This window comes from Bombus vancouverensis, chromosome 9 (assembly GCF_051014615.1).
Source record: "Bombus vancouverensis nearcticus chromosome 9, iyBomVanc1_principal, whole genome shotgun sequence".
Lineage (NCBI taxonomy): Eukaryota > Metazoa > Arthropoda > Insecta > Hymenoptera > Apidae > Bombus > Bombus vancouverensis.
In genome coordinates this window covers 17,747,568-17,771,796 of record NC_134919.1, presented here as the reverse complement: position 1 = coordinate 17,771,796, position 24,229 = coordinate 17,747,568, and the positions used below count along the sequence as shown (strand labels likewise).

Sequence of the window (24,229 nt, the reverse complement as noted above, 5' to 3'; positions counted from 1 at the left end):
CGAGGTTATAATAGTCTACGTAGATAGGGATGCTATTAACGACTATCAATAATTGATCGATACTTATTGAAATATCAATAATATTGTCAAGATGACAGTAACTGAAGTAGAGTGACACGTAACATAATTTATCACTCAGTCCCTTTTTACATCAGAAATTTTTCTCATCGTAGAAGTTAATTCTTCGACATCGAAGAAAAAGCTTCTCGATATCATCGATTTCGAACATTGTTACTAATAGCAACATTTCTAATTAGTGAGCATTTTAAGATACAAATGAGAATTCGTATTATGCGGCTGTTAGTTCCTTTTTTAGTAACAAGAGCGAGGAGGCAAAATATAAAATGAAAGTGAACCGAAGAACGAATCGTAACAATGGGTCATGATAAGTTTGTGTACGTAAAGTGTACGTGCAATGTACTGTCAGAGATATTCGTGCAAACGATATGCACGGTCCTTCTGTATCAGACACCAGGATCTTTTCCTGCTGTGAACCGTAGCACACAGAGACCGTCGGTGTTGGTCTAAAGAATTTTCTACGGATCTCACTCGTTGCCTCCCTCGTACATTGTCACCTTGCCCCCTTCTTTCCTGTATGCCAGGAGAACGAGATTCAGCAGGTGTATAGTATGCGCCAGAAGTTCCTTCGTCTTTTTTTTTCGTTACGAAAATGCGCTTACTTACTTTGTTACTCGATGCATTTTCACGTAGCGTCAATGGGAAATCAAGCGTGACGTGTGAAAGTGATCTCTATCGAAGCGACGCTGTAGTACGATCGCTACATGGAAGAACCGGTATCGAAGAAAAGGATCGATTGTGAACTGTGAATCATCTCGAAACATAGTGATTTTTTTGTGAGCATGTCGTTCTTGCGTATATATGTATGATACTTATACAACTGGTGTATCTGTGCGAATGTTACGCGGTGGTCCAGATCTATCGTATCTAAGAATCTCTGCTCGTTGCTCGCAGTGGCATATTCAAAGAGCATTGCTATGGAATATAAAGAATTTTCCTTCGGATCTTACTACCCCTTACTTGTTTTTTCTTTGGTCGATCCTTCTCTTGCTCCGTCTTTTTTCTTGAGCGCGAGCGCATGGAGAAACAAGATTACGCTGAGGTATAGTACATGCGTTGGAAGTTCTGTTTCCTAGAGGCACAAACGAGAAGAGGAGAGAGAGAGACAGAGTGTGAGAGAGAGAGAGAGACGGGAGAGCAAAGAAAAAGTAAGAAAGAGAGATCGACTAACCCCCTTTCACCCGCGACGAGCGTGATAGTCAGTGGGCGATGAGCGACCAAACCTAACCTAACTCCGTTGCCGGTTCTCTACCAGGGTAAGCAGTAAGCAGGCTGGGTCGCCAGGCGACGTTGGAGAGAAAGAGATAAACTAATAAAGAGTGTGGGTGGTGGGGACTAGATCGGCGCATGCGCGCCAACGATGCTTATTGAGCCATGGAGAGGGGCGGTTGGTGCCTCATCGTCGGCGGCGGCGGCGGCGGTGGCGGCGGCGGCGGCGGCGGCGGCGGCGGCAGCGGCGGCGGCAGCGGCAGCGGCAACGGTGGTGGCGGTGACGGCGACGTGGCATGGTATACGGCCGCATGGGTGCAGCGAGGGGTGAGACGGGTAGCATATTATGCGGAGGAGGGGATCATGGCTCCTCGTAGTCGGAGAAAGGAGAGAAAAGGAAGATAAACGATGGTGAAACAGAGACAAAAGGGGAACGAACGAGACAGAGGGAGAGAGAATGAGAGAGAAGGAGAACGAGACGGTGTGTGTCACGAAAGTTCGTACGTACGATCAAGCGAGACGAAGCCGGGTGATCCAACGAAGATAGGGCGAGAATGATAAAGCGAGGGGGTAACGGAAAGGGGAGTGGAACAGTGAGAGAGAAAGCTTTAGGGGGTTGAAATTAGTGAGAGGGTGCATAGTTGTGCGATAGATGGTAGAAAGAGAAAGAAAGAAAACATAAATCTATTGCATATTAGACGAAGAACGAGAGGGACAAAATGTTGGAGAAAGAGAAGCTACGAAATGATGGTCGAGTGTGTGAATCGTGCAAGACCGTAGGTGTGATTAAGCGAGACAGACGGAGGGGAATACAGAAAAACGAATGAAATAGAAGGAGAAAGCGGCTTGAGAGAAGGAGAGAGAGTGAGAGAGAGAAAGAGAGAGAAAGAGAGAGAGAAGTAGGAGAAGTAGGTTTGTGTTGTGTGGTATGGAAAAGAGCGAGAAAGGTAGAAGGCGGGCAAGTAGTAGTGGAGGAGTGGTGGGACAGACGAGGTGGGAGCGAAAGGGGCAGGGTAGAGGGGAGGGGGAGGGGAGAGGGGGCGCTGGCATCGGACAGTCGGTGTCGCGCCAGGCCCCCGCTAGCGGCTAGCCAAGCAAGCAGCAAGCAGTCGCAATCCCGTCGCCTAACCAGCATTGCTCGCCTTACCTTTTCACCCTCTTACAAAATCGCATTCGAGGCTTCCGTCAGCTGCATATATTTGCCCCGTTCCATCAACCGGTCCCTCCGACGTCGTCCGTCGTTGCACGTCGTCGCCATTGCCGCCGCCACCGCCGCCGTTGCCGCTGCTGCTACTGCCGTCGTCATCGTCGAACACGCAGTACGTCGTCGTTATTGCTCTCGCAATCGTCGTTTAGTCGCGCGTGGTTTCTTAGCAGCGGCCGTACTGAAGGGAAAAACGCGAGCGAATATATAAAAAAAATACGGAATTCTTTTGTGATCGAGTAAGCCGATTATGAGTTGGAACAGTGCAGCAGTTCACAGCAAGCACGCATCATCCGGGCCAGCGTTGTTCAAGTGAGAAAACAAGTTTTCGTGGTTTTTGGTGTCGCGAGATCCGGCTGATCGACCGGAACTGTATGGTGAGAGTAGTAAAACGGAAAGTACCTTTTTCGCCGTTTCTTCTATCTTTAGTGAGGAAGAGAGCAAGTGCAGCGTCCTTAAAGGCTATTAAATTCGCAGCTCGTATGTTACACGTTCAAAGGACAAGCCGTGTCATTGTTGATATAAGTGCTGACAAATAAGATATATATATATACATATATATACATATCTTATATATATGTATCTACTATTGGTGTGTTGTTCGTTACCACAGTGAGAAGTTGCAAACTCCAGAAGAACCAACGAGAAGGCTCGTCGACCGCCTAACCTGTCACGGTGACCGACATCACGGCGAGATCGCGGCTGATACCTCCGCGTGTTCCGGCGCAAGGTAGTACAGAGCTCTCTCTATTTTACGATACATATGTATGTGTACGCGTACATCTATATACATATGTTCGTATATACGTGCAGCTATAGAGCAATAAGTCGTACACGCCATTGCCCGCGCGTGGGCGCTGTGCTGTATGCATTTGGACATATATTACGGTTCACGTCGTCATACCAATGACGTCATCGTTTCCGTAATTGCGTTTTTACGCCGTTGCGGAAACGATGATGTTACTGTTTCCGTTGTTTATGCTATTCAAGAGTACGTAGATTACTTAACGAAATTCATTTTACACGTTCCTCATGTCCGAGCGTTCATCTTGCTTATCGTGTTTCGATTCATTCGAATTAAAGCTGAGATTGGCAGCTGACTTGATCATTGCTCCATATTGCACGGGTTTTCGTTCGCCATACGGAGACGGATGTTATCATACGAAACATAACCTTCGAGCTGTAGGTATGTTTGTAATTATCGAAATACGCGCGTACGTTATTGGTGTTTTCTTCGTTACCATTGCGACGCAGAAAAAAACGCGCGCAAGTTTGTGTGTTGTTATAGCTGTTAGTTTTAAACGTGAAATGATAGACAGGCATTTTGATCTGTCACGTTTTCGTCTGGGACGAATCATATATTGACAATCGTTTTAACGTTCCATTGTACATAAGTATTTTGCAAAACATATGAATTGAAGCCGTGTAATGCGCGTTACGTGCGTAAATGTGAGTCGACCGATTAACCACGTGTCATTAATTCCTCGTTTCTTCACGCTGTCGAAGTACGAGATTTATTTATTCAAAGTAACGGTTACTAGCGCGGCAAATTTTATTTGATCATATTTCGATAATGTCAATTCGGTTTTTTTTTATTATTATTTTAATACTGGAACTACCAAGAATTTCTTGCATAATAATACCAATGAATTGATGAGAACTTTACAAGTTGTAGACTTTTCTTTTATAATTTTACAACTTTAATCAAATTCAATGGAGTAATTAATTAATTTGTAATTCATAAAGTATGCTTGTAGAAGTTAATTTCTCTCATTATCAAATTTGCCAACTTCTCACTTATGGCTTGTAAAATTTAATTAATAATGCTAGTTTACTTACACAATAGAAATTTTATATATTTATAATACTTCATTTTTTGGAAGTTTGAATGTTCCGGTAAAGTGTATGGACGAAAGCTCGTTTCTTTTCTTGCTGTGATTTCTTTTTAAAAGTTTTATCTGTTAGTCGACGGTAGTTCTAGTATTTTAAATTGATGCATAGTTTGTCATTTTCGTCGCTTTCGTAACGCGAATAGTACGTATATAATTTAATGTTCCGGTGTTCGTGATCTTTGACAAAAGTGTTCGATGATGTAATTCCGTGAAATAATTCTTCCGCGGACAAAAATATTCCCGTGGACGTAGATAGGTCCGAAGCTTGGTTACCGATGTAGATGCATCACCTGTGCCATGCACGTTCCTAAAACAAGATAACGTGATGCGTGAGAAAAACACTCGCGAAATTCGTTACTTTAGATCTATCTAAGTATCTAGCTGGTGGCTGTGATAAATATTCTGACCACTATTTTTTTCACAAACAATATGTAAAATGCTGTTTGACCACTTTTCATGGCATTTTCATCGCCATAATCGTACATAATCATTTCTCGATTAGAATTAAAATACTTTTTGAATATACCTTCCTGTAAACTGTTCTGAACTTCTGAAAAGCATGGACTACCAATCAAGCTCAGTTATATTTATATTTCATAAATATTTAGTTGCGTGGCAATTGACGGATGAAATAATCTACGTGCGATTAAAAATTTAGGTAGATTATTTTCTTAGGTAAATGAGTAGCCGGTTTAACTTTGAAAAGTGTTTCGGTTGTATAAGACACGGAGGCACTTCGACCCCCTCGCATTCCAGTAGAAACAGGTATATGACCTGTTATCCTTAGATATAATCTTACTTTTTCAAGATACTGGACTTTCGAAAATCGCTTGTCTTATCCCGACGTTTTTCTAAGTTATTTTATCACCTGCGTGTTTACTTCCAAATATGTAGGAGACAATTATATTTCGCGAATGTTTCACTTCCACTACTGGATATAAGTTTGAGACCAAACTTGCAATTGGATATCTTGTATAAGTTTCTTTAACTCGGAATGAAAGATATCGTTTGTTTTATTTATATCAGTCACATATCTTACGTATCTTGTAATTAATGTCTTATTCTGTTTCTAGATTCTTAGATATAGTTTCTGTTAATTTAATTAATGGTATATCTTCATTTATTTTCAAGAGAATTTTATTTCAAGAGAAATAATTGCAATCAAAATTCTATTAAGACTACGACATTATTAGCTTTTGCAATGCTTCATCTTAAACATTTTTCCTTTTGATCATTTCATTATGCTTAATAATAATAATAATAATAATAATAATAATAATAATAATAATAATAATAATAATAATAATAATAATAATAATAATAAATGCCATCATGTTGATTATGCACTTGAAAATCATTTGTACGAATTGGCGGATTTGCCAACTGAAGAACGTGCATTGTTTCGTATATATTTGTTTGTATTGTTCTCTCATTCACTTTAAATACTTCAATAAAGAAGTTAATCACGATACGAAACGATTATTGTAGCGTTATTCTATGTTATTCATTCTAAATGAATGGGACATACAGCTGTTTACTGATGAGGATTACGGTCTCAAATTTATACTGCGTGTAGTGTACGGCATTATAACATCATTACTTAAACAAGATTGCTTCAGGATAGTTGTTGGATTTGAGAAAAACTCAACTTTTCTATTAACCTGTTTGAAACTAGATTCAATGTGCTAATAAGTTTGTAATATATGTTAAGTTTTCTTTGATTACTTCCTGCTTGTTCTTGAAGTCATTGGAGTATTGCATTTGTAACGGCACAAATATTTTAAAATATTAGAAATGTTTTCAATATTATGCATTTTGTGAGCCTTAGCTTGTAGAATTTTCTCTTTGATGCCATTACACATAAGGTGTTAACGCGTATAAAATTAATCTCATATTGAATGCTAAATAGGCTAAATAATGGTAAATGATATGAAGTTTTTGGGTAATAAATGGATGTTCTACTGTACCGTCGATAGTCGGAGGATTAATTAACGGAATACAAGGCGAATAGATAAATGATATCCCCGTAATAGGACATAATGGAAGGCAAATTTCTACGTGACGTAAGGATGTCGAACGAATTGATGTGTAAGTGTGTGGAGTGCATCCTACACGTATCGGTGTGCGTGGCCTAACGCATCGAATTACAGTACCATCGTGGGCGTGTCCCACTAACATTCCGACCTCGGTGTCTTTTATCTTATTGAGTCTTACTACATACTACTCCATGCCGCGAACCCTTTTTAAAACGTGTTGTCCTTGTTTACGACGGTCGCAGGAAGTCACACCTATGGCGTTGCCGTGTAGGCTGTATGCATGTCAGAGGATCGTTGCAGATCGAAACGAGTATGTAATAGGAAGAGTAATAGGATGAGTAATAGAATGCAAACTGCTCTGCGCTTATGGCTGGAACAATCGTTGCGCCGCGTCGCGTCATTTCTTTATATCCGTGTTTCTGATTTGCTACTTACAGTTCAGTTTGTTTTAGATGCTTGAGTGATGTTAAAAACAACTCGGTTGATTGATGATTCGACTAGAATTGAAATTGAGCTAGAACCCGTGTCAGTTGTTCATATAGTATCCTAAAAACACTGGAGTTCGTTCTGATTATTTAGAACTACCTTAGAGTTACTGGCAATCGATACTAGAAATCTGGATTCTGTTCTGACTCTTCCTCCTTCTTCCTTATTCTCAAGTATCGTATAAGTATCTAGGATATTTTTATTCCAGTGTTGTACACCTACAGTTATATATAGACACACACACACACATACACACACATACATACACACAGTGTAAGTACATAATACAATATATCAATTTAAGTAATTTTTATGAATATGATTGCTTTGATAGTACTTATGTTAAAGGAATTGCATTTTTTTAATCGGCTTCAAGTATATCCATAAATAAATGATAGACATTTTTCAGTCGCTTTTTCTGATACACCTTGACAGTTAGATTGACAGTGTCGACACATATTTGCAGCGCCGGAATTTTATCTTCGTTACGTCTCTATTTTCTTCGCTGCGCACGTTGATGATTATGGCACGGTAATTTTTACTCATAAATTGATAAGCGATGCACTTGTGTTAAACCTGTTTATTGCACACAGTAAAATATTTGTATTTTCTTATCAGAACAAATTGTTGAATTGCATAAAGCGTATCACTAACTGTTACTATTTCATATTTCAGAGATATTATCTGTTTTATTGTTATCTTCCATTCTGATTATCGTGTTTGCCGTAGGTGACGATAGTTCCAACTTCAATTTCGCCTGCAGGAAGATTTAAAAATAGATATCATGTATTTGCTATTACGCTATGAATTTCATTTTATCATTTATTAGAAATACCAAGTTTCAATATACGTATCTTAACGTAGTTGTCGTGCACCCCTGTATCTTTTTAGTAAAAACAAACAAATCGTAAAAACAAGATATTTATGATGCGCCATTTTAACACATTTGGCAGTTTAGTGTTAAAAGGAAATTTCCAACGGAGATGATTGTGAATAGTTCTTCTAGAATCGGTAGGAATTACCCCATGACATCATCGTTCGTGATCACGATTCACGATATTAAGATACAAGAAGCGAAATACATAGAAGTAAAGATAGAGAGGGAGAAAGACAGAGCAACCGGCGTGTTATGGATTGTGTGACGTAACTGAGTCGAAATTATCTTGGTTAATAGTGTGTCAGAAGTTCTAGTTCCCCGTGAGCCGTTCGGCTCCACGCGTTTTCACGTTTTTGTCACGCTTTTACGGTAAAACCGTTCCCGAAAATAAAACACAGAAATTGTGTATAGAGTTACAAACGCGGTAGGGATCCCCGGCAAGGAACTTCTATTTATACCATTTCGTGTTGGTCGTGTGCCAAACAGAAAATCACATTTATATCAAATGTCGTTAATTTACAATCTCCACAAAACATCCGTGGACGAATTTTCGCTGGGTCGTGGCTGTGCAGGATCTATACGTAGTTGGCCCACGAAGTCGTAAATCGTTTCACAGATCGCCCGGTCGGTTACACGCGACGCCACGACGTGGCGTAAGGCGTAAGATATATGTCCTTCTAATCGCGGTATTTCTGCCTCCGTGTAGTCGCGCGACTCTTCTAGGACAACATAATCACCACAATTCCGCGGTCGGTACAGAAAACTTATCGACACCCGGTCGATCGATAACGCGGGAAGGCCATCTAGATTACGAACTCTCTACGTCCGACAAAATTTCGTTCTCGTGCAATATATATATATATATATATATATATGCATAGAGATGCTCGCGCACCAGTTGCGTCTATGTGAACTGCGAAAGCGTACGAAAAAAAAAGACGTGCGCGATGACAAGAATCATCGTAGTCGTGTGACACGGTGAAAGTGAGGACATAGAAGCAGATACGTTGTGAGCGTATAACGTTGCATGCGCTTATTAGAAACTCATCAAAGAAAGTCGATGGGGAGGGAACAGGAAGAGGTAGTGGCGCGCGCAAGAAGTACACTTGCGAACGACAACGCAATTCGTGAGACATGGCATCGCTTTGCGTTAAAGGACAGGCTAGTCGTCGAGGCTGAAAGCACAAAGGGGGTAAGGAACAACGACAAGGGACGAACGTAAAGTGCAGGATGTATCAAAAACTTCAGAAGTATGTAATACTCGTCAAAACGAGCAAAATAGCGGTAGCAGGCGCGGGTTCAGGTATCACTAGCTCGGCAATTATAAGACATTTTTATATCGTTCGTTTAATATGACTTCTGTTCGATAAGGGTTTCGATGCGTTTCCTCATAAAAGCACGCACGCGTTGAAAGATCACTAGCTTTCCCCTTGTCTTTCGATAATAGATGATAATCTTCGATTCATCGTGTCAATTTATCCAACGGTTAACCGGTTTACTGTACGCCATATTTTTCTAAATGGCGTGGCGGACAACACAATAGTTCGTTAGACTATTACAGGCTCATAGTAGAAATTTTCTTACAACTTCGGAACCAACGATACCTAGATCCACGTTTGATGATGTATTTTTCCTTCTTTTGACGAGCACCAGACGCCTTTGAAGTTTGACCACAATTTTTTGGAACACCCTGTATATATGTAGTATATAACGCGTTGCCAACGTTAACGACGAAAAAGAGAAAGGGAGAGAAAGCCCGAAGCCTTAAGGTCGATTTTAGTGTCTGTCCCTGAACATTTCTGGGCATCGCGTATATGTGTAGGCGGGGTGGGTGTGCCTCGTTTTAATTTTAGTCCCGTGACAGCCTGCTCCCGCGAGGGAGAGATAGGTGGCGTTGACCCGCCAACGTAACCTACAAATATTTCTCTCTCTCTCTCTCTCTCTCTCTTTCTCTCTCTCTCCTGTCATCAAGCCCGATCTATCGGTGTCCCTTTCTCTCCGGACCACTGGCGCGCATATGCCTCGAGCGATACATCAACGAAAATCCACGGGCGTTCTTACGTTCCCCTTTTTCGGACGCTTGAACGAACTTATAGTCTTACTATATTCCTTTCTCTCTCTTTTCAACCGAATCTTCATGTGTATCTCGGCCTGCGTCCCTCTTTTTCCTCGTGGCTGACCTATCTTTTCGCGTTACGTGTAGAAACCAATCGAAAAATTGCATCTTATGGAGATGAATTTTTATTTCACGTTTGGGATGTATGTATCTGTTTATTTTCAAAGCGCTACGAAACATAATTTTATAGAAAATTAGGCTGTTGCGTGAAAAATTCGGTAGTATTATATGGCTAGATGTTTGTCGCTTACAAAATTACGTATTATGTGTACTTTTTTCTATTTTTTTTCGCCTACTTCTCCAAAAGGTGTAGTAGTTATATGTATGTATTTTCCCCCTTATTTTCCCCTTATTTGTAAATTTAGTTATTTTTCCCCATTTGCATAGTATAATTCAAGTCGAATTTTTAATAAAATTATTATTCCAATTTGCGTTACTTTAGAGAAATCAACTAAAAAATTCCTTAACAAGTTATCCATAGGTTCGTATTCCTAAAGCTATGTATGTATATTTCGAGTTCGTAATAAATTTTGTCCCTAGTGATGCTATGTTTTTCGACGTGGCTTCGGAGCAGAAAAAAGGGAGTTCATAGGGGTGGGGGTGGAAAACGGTCGGGTTGTTTTTAATTTAAAAGCGGGCCGATCGTAATTCTGTTTTCCTACCGAACTAGCCGGGGCTGATGGTACATTCATTGCGATAGAATTTGATTTCGCAGAAAACGATAAATATTCAAGGGCACAGGGTCGAAACGCGCTCGCCTAGCTGGGTCGTTGCGCGCACGCGTGCACACGACTGTGCAGAATGTTCCCATGTGGAATTTCATCGTTGAGAGCATTTTGCTGTGACGGTACACGTATAGCGGCCGACTTCTCGACAATGAGTCAGAATGAATGATTTGCAAGCGTTGAAATGCATGAACGAGCAAGCCGAGCGCGACGTCCGATTGGACGACTGCCTCTCCGTAGTCGCGCCCTCGCCATCCTGCACGAATTTATGGCTTCAAAGCGTCCCGATGCATCTACTCTGTGGCGTCAAATTGCTTTCCAGCGGTTTTTTACCACCCCTCCACGTCCTTGTATATTGCGACAGTTTTATGTTTTATCTAATTATATTTTCCCGACCGACGATAGTTTGGTCAGGGCTGGGAGATGTGTACATTAACTTTTCTACTTTTTCACCCCTTCTTTCTACGATGTTGTTATAGGCTCGAATATTTGTTTCATCTGCAAATTATTTCTCGTTTTTCAACCTTTCGCTGTTGCCACTTTTTCATTTTTATTTCTATCGCCTTTCATCTTTCGAACGATGGAAGACCCGGCATAGAAGAAAATAATAAAATTACATAAATAACTCTAATACAATGTTCGCACATCTATACCTAAATAAAAAATTTAATCTATCAGCCATATCCTTTAGCGTGTTACAATGACAAGGTGCTAAAATTCAATAAGCAATCGCGTTAAGAAAATATAGTAGAAAATTCAGGAACGATGTATCTCGTGACCCGTGCTGCCGCGTAGTAAAATTCAAATTAGTGTAACGTGTTTCGTGGGGTGTCCATCTCGACGAGAGAAACAGCTACCTATCGAAAGAATGGATTCGGTGTGAGGAAAGGCGACTCGGTACGTTAGGAAAAGCATACGCATCGCGACGAGTCTCAACGTATCGTAGTATCGTTTTCACTAAGCTCGACGACGCAACTACCGTACCCCTCGACTGTTTCTCTAGGAACAGCCGTGTAATTACGCAGCGAATATTTCCCGTCGGAACGAGTTTCTATGCGCCGACCGCTTTTTTCAACAGAAAGCGGCATCCCATTCACCCTATCCACTTTCGGAATCGAATCAGAGAATGGGATAAATTACCGAGAATCTCTTCTGTCTATGATATGAGACATGTTTTAGGAACTATAAGGAAACGAAAATATGGTTTTCTCTTTAGTAACGGATACCTAATTCCGTGGAAGACAAATTAAAATGTGAGCTTGTTCAGAGAGGAGTACATTTCTAGCAAAGGAAAATTTTCTTGGAAAATCGGTAATGTTCTCATTTGCGAGCCAATTTTGCTTAAACGTTTGACAAATTGTATAGAGTGTCTGGTCATCTTTATCCTCGATATTTTTCGACTGTACTCTCTTTAGCTAGAATGTCATTGATGATGCGGGTTGCTGTCTAAATATTGTGCGGGTTAAAAAAAGAAATACAAAACATGCGTTAGAATCGATAGATGTATGTTTTTAGCGGAAGTTTATTGGGAAAAGTTAAGAAATCAGCTCGAAAATCTGTATAGCACGAACGTTAATAGAATAATAGATATATTTACTCGCATTTTCTACTTTTATACATTAAAGAAGAAATCAACGATAAACCAGAAATAACTCGTTAAAAAATGGGAAAAAATATATTAAGATAAGAGACCAATAATAAATTATAAATAAATTGCTTCATTTCGATCCGTTCGAAGAACTTGTGATTTATTTATAAGATGACATGATCAATTTCTGTTGCAATGTGAATTTCAAATCGATAGCAAAATCAGTTGGAAATATAATGTCTGTACGATCGGACAAACCATGTGGAACTTTCCACCAGTGTTATACGAAGCCAGAAATTTTTACAATCTCGGAATTAAAAGTCGATAAGGACACATTCGTTTAGGTCAGTTTTAATCTTCGTACGAATGTAAGTGCACAATTTATTTTTTACTGAAAGGAAACGACACGCGAAGGTAGGTGTAGGCAATCCATAAGTAAAATAATTACTAAATTCGGGAAATTGGAAATCTGACTGACAGTTTGTTAGTTTTCCCGAATTATATCCGAACGATCGCACGCTGACAGTCGCATTTTTCTTCGAAGGAATTTACCGCGGTATCTGCTCATGGACAAATACAAATTCAAAGGGTAGAGATAATTCTCCAGAGTTCACCGGTATTTCACGAAATGTGCGGTAACTTGTTAATTCATAGGCACTTAAATTCCGAAAATGTGGGTGTAAAGCGGAGCGTGATCGCGCGTGTGCGTGCCACCCACGTACATTACCGCCCAAAAGTATCTGGACGCTCGATTGCCTTTGTCAGTATACATAAGACGAGAGATTTTTCCTCAGAAGCCAAAGTGATTTTTTCAATAATTTTTTCCAAGTTTATAAACCACATCGGGCAATATATCGTAGTAGATACTTAAATTCTCAATAATTCGAACGACTCTGTTCGATAACTGCTTTAGTGTGAGCAGACGGTAACATATTTAACTAAAAAAATGAAGGAAATTATTTCAAGCAGGAGAAAAATGACGAATCGATTATTGCTGATTAATCGTAATATGTTGTTACTGAGCTTTTAACTGGAGTTTATAAAGTTTATTATGAGTAAAGAATTCATATAATAATTGGAATTTATACAGTCTGCTAACTCTACAAGGACTCGTTAAGTACCGATAATCGTTTAAATTTACGTATTGTCACCAGAAATTCGCCAAAAGCGTCCAGATATTTATGAACGGTAGTGTACACACATAGACGCAGACATACGTGAAATGGTGTAGGTTGGAACCGATGCCCGCGAATCGCCGATCAATATCGCCATTGTTTTCCATTCAGCTGATAATACCGGCGGCTTTTGGAGTATGGCGTTCGGTCTTATTGTAGAAGTTGGCTCGTTCAGCTTAGTTCCACGAGGAAACATTTCAGTTGTTTTCGCGTTAAATACTTAGCAAACCAGCGGGGCTATTATATTTAGTTCGGTAACTTTCCTTTCGTCGTAACGATTGATCGTTTCTGATTATATCGTAAGCGAGAAGCGTGCGCGTTAAATCGTACGCGTTTCTTTCCTCGTTACATCACTGCATCGCTTACTCGGAGGTTTCGGAAAACATCGAAAAGTTTAACACTTTCGATGACTTTGTTTTTCCATTTTTCTCTTCTTTGTAGTTGGAAGTATTTTACGCGAACAATACGCACAATGATGTTAACGAATGTAAATTTGAGACAAAAATACTGGTGGATGTGTGGTAACAGGGGACAAAGTGTGCATTGAAGTCTAACGCGGATGATATCATGGGTAATTGCTGGATGAAATCACCTGTTATTTGGAGAACTTGCGTGGATTTCTAGTTTCAGAATAGAACATTGCGTTGGTGCGATATGGGGTATAGAATAATTATAGGTAAAATAAGAAACAATTGCTACGAAAATCGAAAAGTAAATACATGCGCCGTCGTATTAATACCGTTAACAATTTCCTATAGATACGTTATATATAACAAACGCTTATCTCCTTATACAAGACGTCCTACGCAATGAATTTGGCGATAACGAGCCCTGGAATTTAACAAGGTGCGACTCTTTACGATTTGATTAATCGTAGAAAATATTATGGAAAATCTTAAACGATTGGATAGGAAGGAGTCCAAGCTGTATAATTACCAGCAGATTACTCTAACTAACATCTGTTAGCGATTAAAGTCAATACAATGGCCTATAGGGACAGGTCGCGAGGTCGCAATAGACTCGTCTGAAATGTTTTCCTAGTGAAATCAAAACCGTCGAGGAGCACGCTTTTTACCTTTCCGTGATGTTTGACTTTTGCTAACCTTTTAAGAAGATTGTCGGGTTGTAGGTATACTTCTATAGAATTGTGTTCTTTTGTGCGGGGCCATAGAGGGAAGGTACTTTGCAGGGAAAACCTCTGTCTGCGGAGCAATAAAAGCTCAAGGTCTTGTTCCGATACCACTGGATCCTTTCATCGATCCGCATTCACCACAGTTGACACGTATTTCACGGTGAACTGTTCTGACAGGTGTTAGACAATCATCGATTATCTTCGGTGTGTTTGTTTTCTATTCAACCTGCGGTTTCTCGCTTCTCCAGGTTGCATTTTGCTTTCTTGTCCCTTTTCTCGGCGACCTTAACTCGGTATACGATAAGTCTAACAAGTAGATGTCTATATAAATCATTTATTTTATAAATATCTATGTAAAGCGTCTGTTTGAATTTCAGCTATGCGTTTTGTTTCTAATAAAATTTCGGCGGATGAAATTATTCGGAAATAATATCAAATCGGCATTAATATCAATCGATTAAGATATATCAAAATGTATATTCACAATTGCTAGAATTAACAACATCTTTGAAAGGAAAATGCGAGATCAAATTATTAAATTTTGTCTTTTACTTTCGTGGAAGCTCCCTTGTCCGCTTTTTGGCGAGTATTTGTAAAATAGACGGTAAATTCCACAGCCAATTACTTTTAGCGCGTTTATCAAGAATTTCGTACGGTTGGTAATCTCTTTAATGAAGGAACTTGGAATCGACGAATCGTCCGTGAACGTATGTCTGCGGATATCCTGGAAGTTTCTTGAAGTTTCTTGAAGTTCATCGATGCAGAAGAGCTCGTGATCGTCGCGCGAGACGACACTGTCGTCTTCGTGTTCCTATACATATATCCAGATGCCCTGGAATGCGGGGATGCATATGCAAAAACGAACAAGAAGAAATACTTGTTGTCGGCAGGAAGACATCAGACCGCGTTGGAATTCGTGCGGAGGTTTTAGACTTGCGTACACAGATGCACAGTATTCGCACAGTGAATGAGGAAGACGTGTTTCTCTTCGCTGCTTGACTAGGTGAATTTCAAGATCCTTCTAAAGAATTTGTTTCTCGTTCGTTTTTTCTAATATCCTCTCTTTCTCTTTTCTTGCCTCCTGGTGCACATACCGCGTTCAATAGAATGCAAACGTACGACGGCGGTGGGAACCGTCGTAAATATTGCTGCCCCCGAAAGTATCAGAAATAACGCTTCCACCTCGGCGACTCTGACAATCTAAAAATGTATTCCTCTCCTTGCGATTTTATTCTACCGTTTTGCTTGAAGCTTTCCGCTTCGGCGAAACGATTTCTTCGCACAGGCTTTCTTACAAACGATCTATGGACACAGAGTGGATCAATTTTTCCTTCGAACGGATTATAACGATTATTCCTTAACACGGTTTGACGATGTCGATGACACGATTTTGTAAATTATAAGATAAGGATAAGAATTTTAAAAGTTTGATTTGCAATATCGTTAAATTGAAGTAAATACTTGTAAGAAATTCTCTATTTCTAGCACACGCTGATATTAATGATATATCGTTGGCACGTACGGCCGTCCTTTTTAGCCTCTTAGTCATTTTAGAAAAAATTTAATCGCAAGTCGGTTGTCGTTAATGCGTTAACAGCCCATTTACCAATGTTTTATCAGGGATTTTATTTCCTACCAAATCCGCTATTTATCTCGATTTCGAGAACTCGCGCGATAATTATCTCGATTGCCTGATCTAAAAGAATTTATTTCACCCGACTAGCTAACGATAAGTATCTAACAGGATAATTTAAATTTGTCCAGTTAAAGCATGATCGGGAATCACCTCGTCTTTTTCTTTTTTTCACTAACCTGAAAGCATTTTCGATTAACTCGCCCCCGATGGGAAATATTTCATGGCGGTACCGTCCCACGATCCCCGCTATCATAATCTCTATCCATCTAATTAACGATGTCGTTAATTTTACGGGCTACGTGTCGGTGTACACGCAGCGAAAGAACAGTTTTCACCTGTAACAATATCGAAACCGGTGCACCGTCTACCTCGCTGTATGTCCAAAATCCTTTTAGCTAATTTAATCGGTTCTAATTCCGTTACAGCCAGCGACAACTCTTAAGCTCGTTGCGTGGAGAGGGTACAGACCGGGATGGTCGTTTTCATTGTTTCATTCCGTTAATTCCAATTCCTCTCTTTTTATCCTCTTCCCTTCGTTTCTTTTTTTTCCCCTATCCTGGACATGCCGATGACTGGGATATCAAAAATCCAATACCTGTAAACGATAACAGTCGAAATGTTTATTCCAGATTTTTCCCAGTAGAATTTAACGTTACCCAGAGCTTTGCCAAATAAAGATTTTGTCATTTATAACGTCACTATTTTTCACGGTATTTTATTTCTAAATTTTATAATTCTAAAATCTTGGTTCAGACGTAGATCGGGTTGGTCAGAGGGTTGATCGAGGCTGGGCGAAGGAAAAATCGTGGAACAAATTCGCACGGAGTGACCTACCGCGTGTGACGGCGTTGTTCAGCTCGTTTCAGTCTGGTTAATCAGGAGCAGTCGATCGGAAAGGTTAAAAATTATTTTTCTCCCGTCCGCAATTTCTCTCGTTCCTCTTCATCCCCTGGCCTATTCGCCTCCCTTTATTTTTGTTCTCGCTCTCGCTCTCCGTTAGACGACGCGACGTCAACAACCGTGGTACTAGCATGGTTATCCGGATCAGTGGACGTTTACAGTCGAACGGAATCCCATAGCAAGCCGTGTTCGATTCTAGCAGAGGCATTATAAAATAGACACGAAACTATAGGTGCAAAGTGAATGCGCCTCGAAGGTGAAACGTCAAACTCTCGCGTGATCTGCATCAAAGGGGTGCAGTCGTTCGTGGGATGCGATTAACGAGTATTACCTTGTTTATTTGCGTTGGTTCTTTATGGATATCGAGATGAAGAGACTTTACGAGGTTCGATCAACGATCAAAGCATTCGACGATATTCTCGACATTCTTAAAGGCACGTTAAAGGCTGATATTCGATTGACGCATTTCGTTTACAAGTGAATCAGATATCTTATATTCTACTTTGATATGCATTTTTATGGGAGTACGAAAAAAAAAAAAAACAAAAAAGAAAAGAAAGAATACGCTGCAACAGTAGCAAATTTATGCGTGATAACCGTAGAAAGGCTCACCTGTCTCCTGACGTCGATGATTTTTGGATATCTGTCTGAAACCTATATAAACTGTAAACAAAGGATGAGAATTAGGTTTGGATTAGGCGTTATTTTATCCGGATGCCTCGTAGGAGCCGATAACCAACGATAGCGGTGCCACAGACGCGCGACTAGGGGCAGAATTCAATGGCTAGTATCGATAGTATTTCGTGAACATCTCGGAAACTAAGCGACTGCAGACCTTATACGTATAGGGGAAAGTTGTTGAAAATATCGATTTCTACGACGTATCCAAAGATCATCGAAATCGAAGAATAGTCAGTCTTTTTACGGTTTCATCAATTTATCGTTCCATTTTAGATGATTTCAACTTGATCAAATGAATGTAATTACGCGTAGATGTTTTTATGCAAACTTACATTTCATAATTCAGGTTATTCCTCATTCCTGGACTTGAACGCGAATTCTGATTAAACTAAGAATATCAATGATTTGGAACACGGATGATACCCTAAATTCCCAGTTAATCACGAAGCAGTATCTAATTTGTCGCGATCCCTGTTCGTAGTTGGACGAAGCTGGTTGTTGTTTAGTGGGTGTAAGGTTTCGAACTCCGTTAGACTGTCATACAAAGGAACAATTAGGTATTCAGTAGATCGCACGAATTCGATGCAGACGTCAAGGACGTCCTTCGATGGTAGGACGAGTCGAATGCGCTGTGCGGCGTCCCCGACGACGTCGACGTCGACGTCGACGATCACGAAAAGTCTGTGTGAGATATTGATTTGGTCGTCCCTCTTTTTCTGCGGTAGTCACGTGAAAGAAGTGGACGAAGCTCGAAGCCGCATTCGTGCACGTATATCGATTCGACCGAGAGAGGCGAACGAAGTCTTTCGAGAGCACGCGAAAAACTAGTCACGAGGCAGAGATACGTGGTATACCATGCCAATACGTGGTTGATACTCTTGATATTCCACTGCTCTTATCTTTGTTCGCAGTACCGGCTGTAACAGTTCATTCATAAAGTTATTTTATTATATTTTAATAATCGGCTGTTCCGTATCCGTTGATCACTACGATTGAGTCAATGGATCGAAAGGTCGTATCTGTTAACCCTCCAATTCTCACATACCTCAGATTATGACGCAATGTGGGAAATTGGACCAATTTCTATCTCTATCGATACGAAACGGAATGTCTCGACAGTTTATTTCGAAACACGTATAAATTATTACTTCTTATTTTTATTGTAAATTAGAAGTCTGTTTGCCGTATTCCAGTGCACGTTTTAACGAAGAGATTTAACTAAAATGTTAGCAAATAGTGTATAAAAAATTGTAGGATAAGGGAACAACGATAGCCAGCTAGGAAATATCTTTTATCGAGTAGAGCACCAATCGATGCTAGTTAATAGGTTAATTTGCGAGTAATCTTTTAGATTGAATTAGCTGTGTGAAAAGGGGAAGCTACTCGTGCTAGTGCAATACACTGGGACATTTGTACTGAATATCGAAGTTCCACGAAGTACAGGTTGCTTGGACGTTATCGAGTATCTTTCGAAACGATAAAGTTCGATTATCGAACGATAACGGAAGTCTTGATAAAAAAGAAGTCTCGAACGAGTGTCGCTATCTTCTGTTACAGTAAATTCGTTTCGTTTTAGCTTACTTTTCATAAAAAATCTTTTCACTAGTTCGTCGATTCGACGCTAAAGACCGGACAATTGTTATCGTAAAGCTGAAAAAGTATATATATATATATGAAAGCAAAAGAGAAGCAGCGAAATAAGAACACAGAGAGAGTTTGCGTTTGTTCGTTACGCTGTATGAATAACGTTATACGAGTTTTAGTAGTTTCCTTGTTTCATCGTTTAAAATTATCGCGAAACAATAATTTAGCGAATTTGAACCTTCGCTTAAAGTTACTATAGAAAGGTATTTCGCTAAAGTTACCTATTTATTATCATCTATCGTTCGATATATCGCTGTGTTACGAAAACGGATAACATTGCGGCGTTCTAACGAAGAGAAAGAAGAGAGGAAAAACGACAGGAAGCAGCTTTTCGCTCGCAGCTCGAGGGCAATCTTATTAGCAAGTACCTCCTTAGGTTTCGTAGCAAGTTTCAAAATCTATCACAGCGAAAATTCGACATTTATTTTTACGAATATGTTTGTTAGATGTTACGAATAGAGTGGTTAGATGAGAAGTTTCGAGAGTTCCATACTAATACGATACTTTTCATAAAGAGTTGTCTTCTTGTTCGCATCGGGGATAGAGTTAACATAATTACTAACGGCGCGATCGTTTCGTCGATTTTTACTTAGGAAGCGATACGAGCAATTCTTTTTATCATCGCGTTGGAAAATGCCAGTGACAAGAAAATTCGACGAGATCTTATTTTATCGCGAGAAACTCGGGTACGATTGTCGCTGGTCGGTCAGAATCGACGCGTCGAATCGTTTCGAATGGTAACGATTTTCGTGGCCACGAAAATCCCCGCGAAAACAAACGGTTCGAACGGAAACGTTTTTCTTCCCGGCATTTTCTAGCGCGTTGAACGCGCGCATACGTCCCCATAACTCTTCCTGGGTAACATGAGAAACGAGTGGAGCGCCTCGGGCCCGCTTTTCGTAAGCGGCTTACTCGCGTGACGGAAAATTGTACTATGTTTCTCTCGCCGACCCTCTTCGGCTGTTTCTTTTTCTTTACCTTAACTGTTTCTGACTCGTACATAAAGCAAATGCTAGACCGTGTATAGTTGCCGAGAGAGATGCCGAGCGAAGTCGTAAAGTTGATATCGTTGGTTTGCCGGCAGAGAATAGAAAGTCATCAAATCTGAGATATTTCGAAAGTTTGATCAAAGACTCTGAAAGTTTGAAGATTTATAAGCTACGTAATAAAGGGGCAACAAATGTTTCGTTGTCGAGTGACCGAACGATCGGTATTCTCCCGCTTCAACTCTTTATCCGAGACTAATTTCTTGGAAAATTTACGCTACGCGTATGTCTGAAATTACCGTTCCGGTTCTCGAAACGCGTAAACTTAAATATCAGACCGATTTTACGACCTCGCTGTGTCTCTTTCACCGACGATACGCTTACATCAATGAGAGGGCCGCCATTTAGTACTTCGATTTACGATCTCGCTACATCGGTTCCACTAACTGTACTTACGGTAGCGTTTGCTCCCGAATCGATTACTCGTGTCGCGCGCGGCGAAAGTTTTCGTCGATCGGTCATCACCGATCACGCGAATTCAATTTTTTTTTGCGAGATATTGATAAGAATCGCGAAATTTTGCCCGTTGAATACCTGCACTTACGCAATTTCATACCTGACGACTCAATGATCGAAACAGTATCCCATATATGTACTTCTTATTCTAATATTTATATCGTAATCGTACGGAATTCTGAACGTCACTCTTTTTATTCGATCGGTATACTTGATATTTCTTCTCGAGTATTGCACGAAATATTGAACGACAGGAATTGCGCGCACCAGACGTACATTTCGTTGTCTGGACGTGGCACGTGTCCATGGAATCGCGTTATAAACATTACGTTGAGAAAGCATCGTTATTTGATAGAATTTTTATATCGCGACTATCTCTAATCTAATTAGCATTTATTTTTCGTTTCCTTCGCGCGAATGATGAAATTACACCCGATAGAAAAACCGTACGATCAGTTTCGTTTTTATCGTGACTCCATATACAATGGCGAACGAAAGATGATAGAATTTTAAATATAGATACGTATAAAATATCGTACAGAGATATATCAATCTTAAACTTTCTTTTGGCCGCCATTGCGTAATAAGTTATCGATCGACCAAGGATCGCGCGTCCTCGATGCCTTCACTTACTCGATTAAGCGTGCTTGCATTGGTAGTCCTGCGCTTTTTCTATTTTACCTTTGCCCATTCGCGGCCTCTGCTTTATCATCCATTTACACTTGGCCCTCTACACGTACATATACAAATCCCTACGAACATATATCCTTCGTCTATCTCTATCAATCTATCTATCTATCTATCTATCTATCTATCTATCTACGTATCTATCTATTTATTTATCTGTCTATCTATATCTATCTACGTATCTTTCTGTTCGAAAGCCAAAGCCTTTCACCGAGTCTGATCGTCACCCTTCCCACAACCCTCCACAAGCAGCCCCCAGAAACAAGAAGCATTTTAAGCCTTTGCATCCGCAGTAACGCGAGTTTTCGCTTTTGGTATGTTTCCAGAACAGCAGAATCCGGAGTTCGACCGCGGGAGGAACCAGGAGTGCGCCGAATAAATGACGTAAATCCGAGGAACGGAAACGCAACGTCACTCGCTAACTCGCAACCCCCCTTCCCCCTACCGAACCTCCCCCATTCTGTCTTTCTCTTTTACCGTTTCCACGTTTCTCCTATCCCACCCCCCTTCCCTTTGCCCGATCCAGCACACCACCACGGCCCGACCCTTCCATCGCATACGATCTCCACGATCCGACACACGACTGGACCCCTGACCCCCTGCCTCTTTACCCGCTTTGTCGCCTACCGCCTTCTTTCGTGCTTACTCTCAAATCTGCTCCAACCTTCGAGTCTTCTTCTCCCTCCGTTTCTTTCCAACGTTTCGCTCCGACGTTTTCCTCCCATCCACCGTTCCTCAGCAGTATCACGCCACCGTTGCTCCTTATCTCGCCCCCTTATCTCGCCCCTTCTCCAAGAAGCGCAACCGTGGCTAAGGTGATCTTTCCGAAAAATTCGAGAGCTCCGTTTTCTCTTACGGCCTACTACTACTAGTACTACTACTACTACTACTATTACTACTACTACCTCCTCGGAGTCGTCCTTCCTCGTCCAAGTAGACTACACACAAGACACGCGTTAGCTTCAGAACCGGCTTGAAGGACACCACGACCGGCTTTTTGACACACACACACACCTCTCTCTCTTTATATATATATATATATACATATTATATATATATATTATATTATATTATATATATATATATATATCTCTGTGCAACAAAACTCGAATGCAGCAACAATCAGCCTATATATTCGATAAAGAGCAAAATCAACGCGTTCCTAGAGAGCATACACTCGTTGGTCGACGTTTATAGCTTCTCGAAGGCTTTCAAGCTTTGCCCAAACTACTACTACTTGCTCTAGTTGCTAAAGCGCCCTCCAAAAAGCTCTCCGAGTGCATCGTGCGAAGATAAAAGGAAGATCGAAGCAAGTTGAATATCGGTAGGAAGAATCAAAAAGGAGAGAGAGGATCTTTCGTGCGCTAGCTTGTCTCTAGAGGCAAAGCAGGTCGACCGTGGCAGAAGCTCGACGCAAAACGCCTAAAAACGCAGAAAAGCCAGAGCGCCTAATCGCTGACAATATACACACATAAATATCACCATAAATATCTTCTACTTCACTACTTCTTTCGCACTGTGAGAATATCTTCCTCTGCCAACTTTCCTCGAGTAGAAGGGTGCAACGCGTTCCTCTTCCAGCCAACCGTTTCTACGTGAATCATCGAAAGAGTCGAGACGCGACAATCAACCTACACGTCTACCAAACTAGCTGGAATTACAAAGTCTCTCGAAAGAAAGAAAAAGGAACGGAAACAGCTCTCTTTCTCTTTTACGCCACCTGGCAAGCACACAGCTAACCGAAACTCGGTCTCTGCGTTACGACTGAACGTACTGCGATCGATAACAACTGTGTTTGATAAAGAGCAGCCAGGCGATAACGGTGTGTGCGTATGTGTGTGTGTGTGTGTGTGATCATCGGCGGTCTAAATATAGTTTAGAATTTCTCGTAGAACTGGCGCTGACAATCGCGAGCCTTTTACGCTACGCACGGTGTTCGATAATACGCGACAACGAATCATAGGCAATTAAAACGGAGCAGAGGAAATCGAGAAATTCAGAGAAGGAAAGGATAATCGAGAAGAAACGTGTAACGACGGGTTAATTCGCGCTCAAACATACGGATAAAGTAAAATCTTCGTTACGTCGTCGATTACGTCGTCCGGTTTCCGCGAGTTTTTAATCGTGATTCATCTACAAGGAAGATCGTCCGAGCTCTTGGAAGATCATCGACTCGCCGCAGGACTCGTTCATGGGACAATAAGATCGCACCCTACTGAAAGAAATACTTCTTGCGTAAGGTACCACTATTTACCATAGTATCGAAGCTCGAGGCACCTGCGAGCATTTCGACGAGCTATCGTGCGAATAGGTGTGAGCTTTTGAACGAACGTGGTCGAAAGGGCGCGCGGATATTTATGCATTTATGGAAACTTCACTTTTTCATCAATTCGATAACTTCCTTTTAGTCGTAGTATGCTTTTATTATAAAATCATTTTAGATAAATATCTGCACGGTCATTTGCTTGTATCGCTAGCGAAGTGTCTCTTTCGACTCTTTATCTTCTGAATTACGTTCTACGTTAATACGTAAATATTCGTTAGAATCGGTACAACGTAAACGAATATATAAAATATCACGAGAGGAGCGCGTATTTCTAAAAAGGTTGCGTACCGTTCTAACGAAAACGATCCTTTAAACTACCATCGAGGCATAAAAGG

General features: G+C 40.7%; 1 protein-coding gene across 17 annotated transcripts in view; it reads left to right on the top strand.

The window, feature by feature from the left end:
• The first annotated feature begins 2,334 nt into the window (after window positions 1-2,334).
• The window catches only part of LOC117158801 (protein muscleblind), a 401,892-nt gene continuing 379,997 nt past the window's right edge, over window positions 2,335-24,229 (top strand). For 5 of the 17 annotated variants that reach the window (XM_033338092.2, XM_033338096.2, XM_033338094.2 and 2 more), the window contains exons 1-2: window positions 2,341-3,221; window positions 21,895-23,808. The gene's annotated coding sequence lies outside the window, so the exon portion shown is untranslated. Of the gene's footprint in view, window positions 3,222-21,894; window positions 23,809-24,229 lie in introns of all 17 variants that reach the window. The other 12 variants (XM_033338103.2, XM_033338102.2, XM_033338097.2 and 9 more) reach the window with 7 other exon arrangements.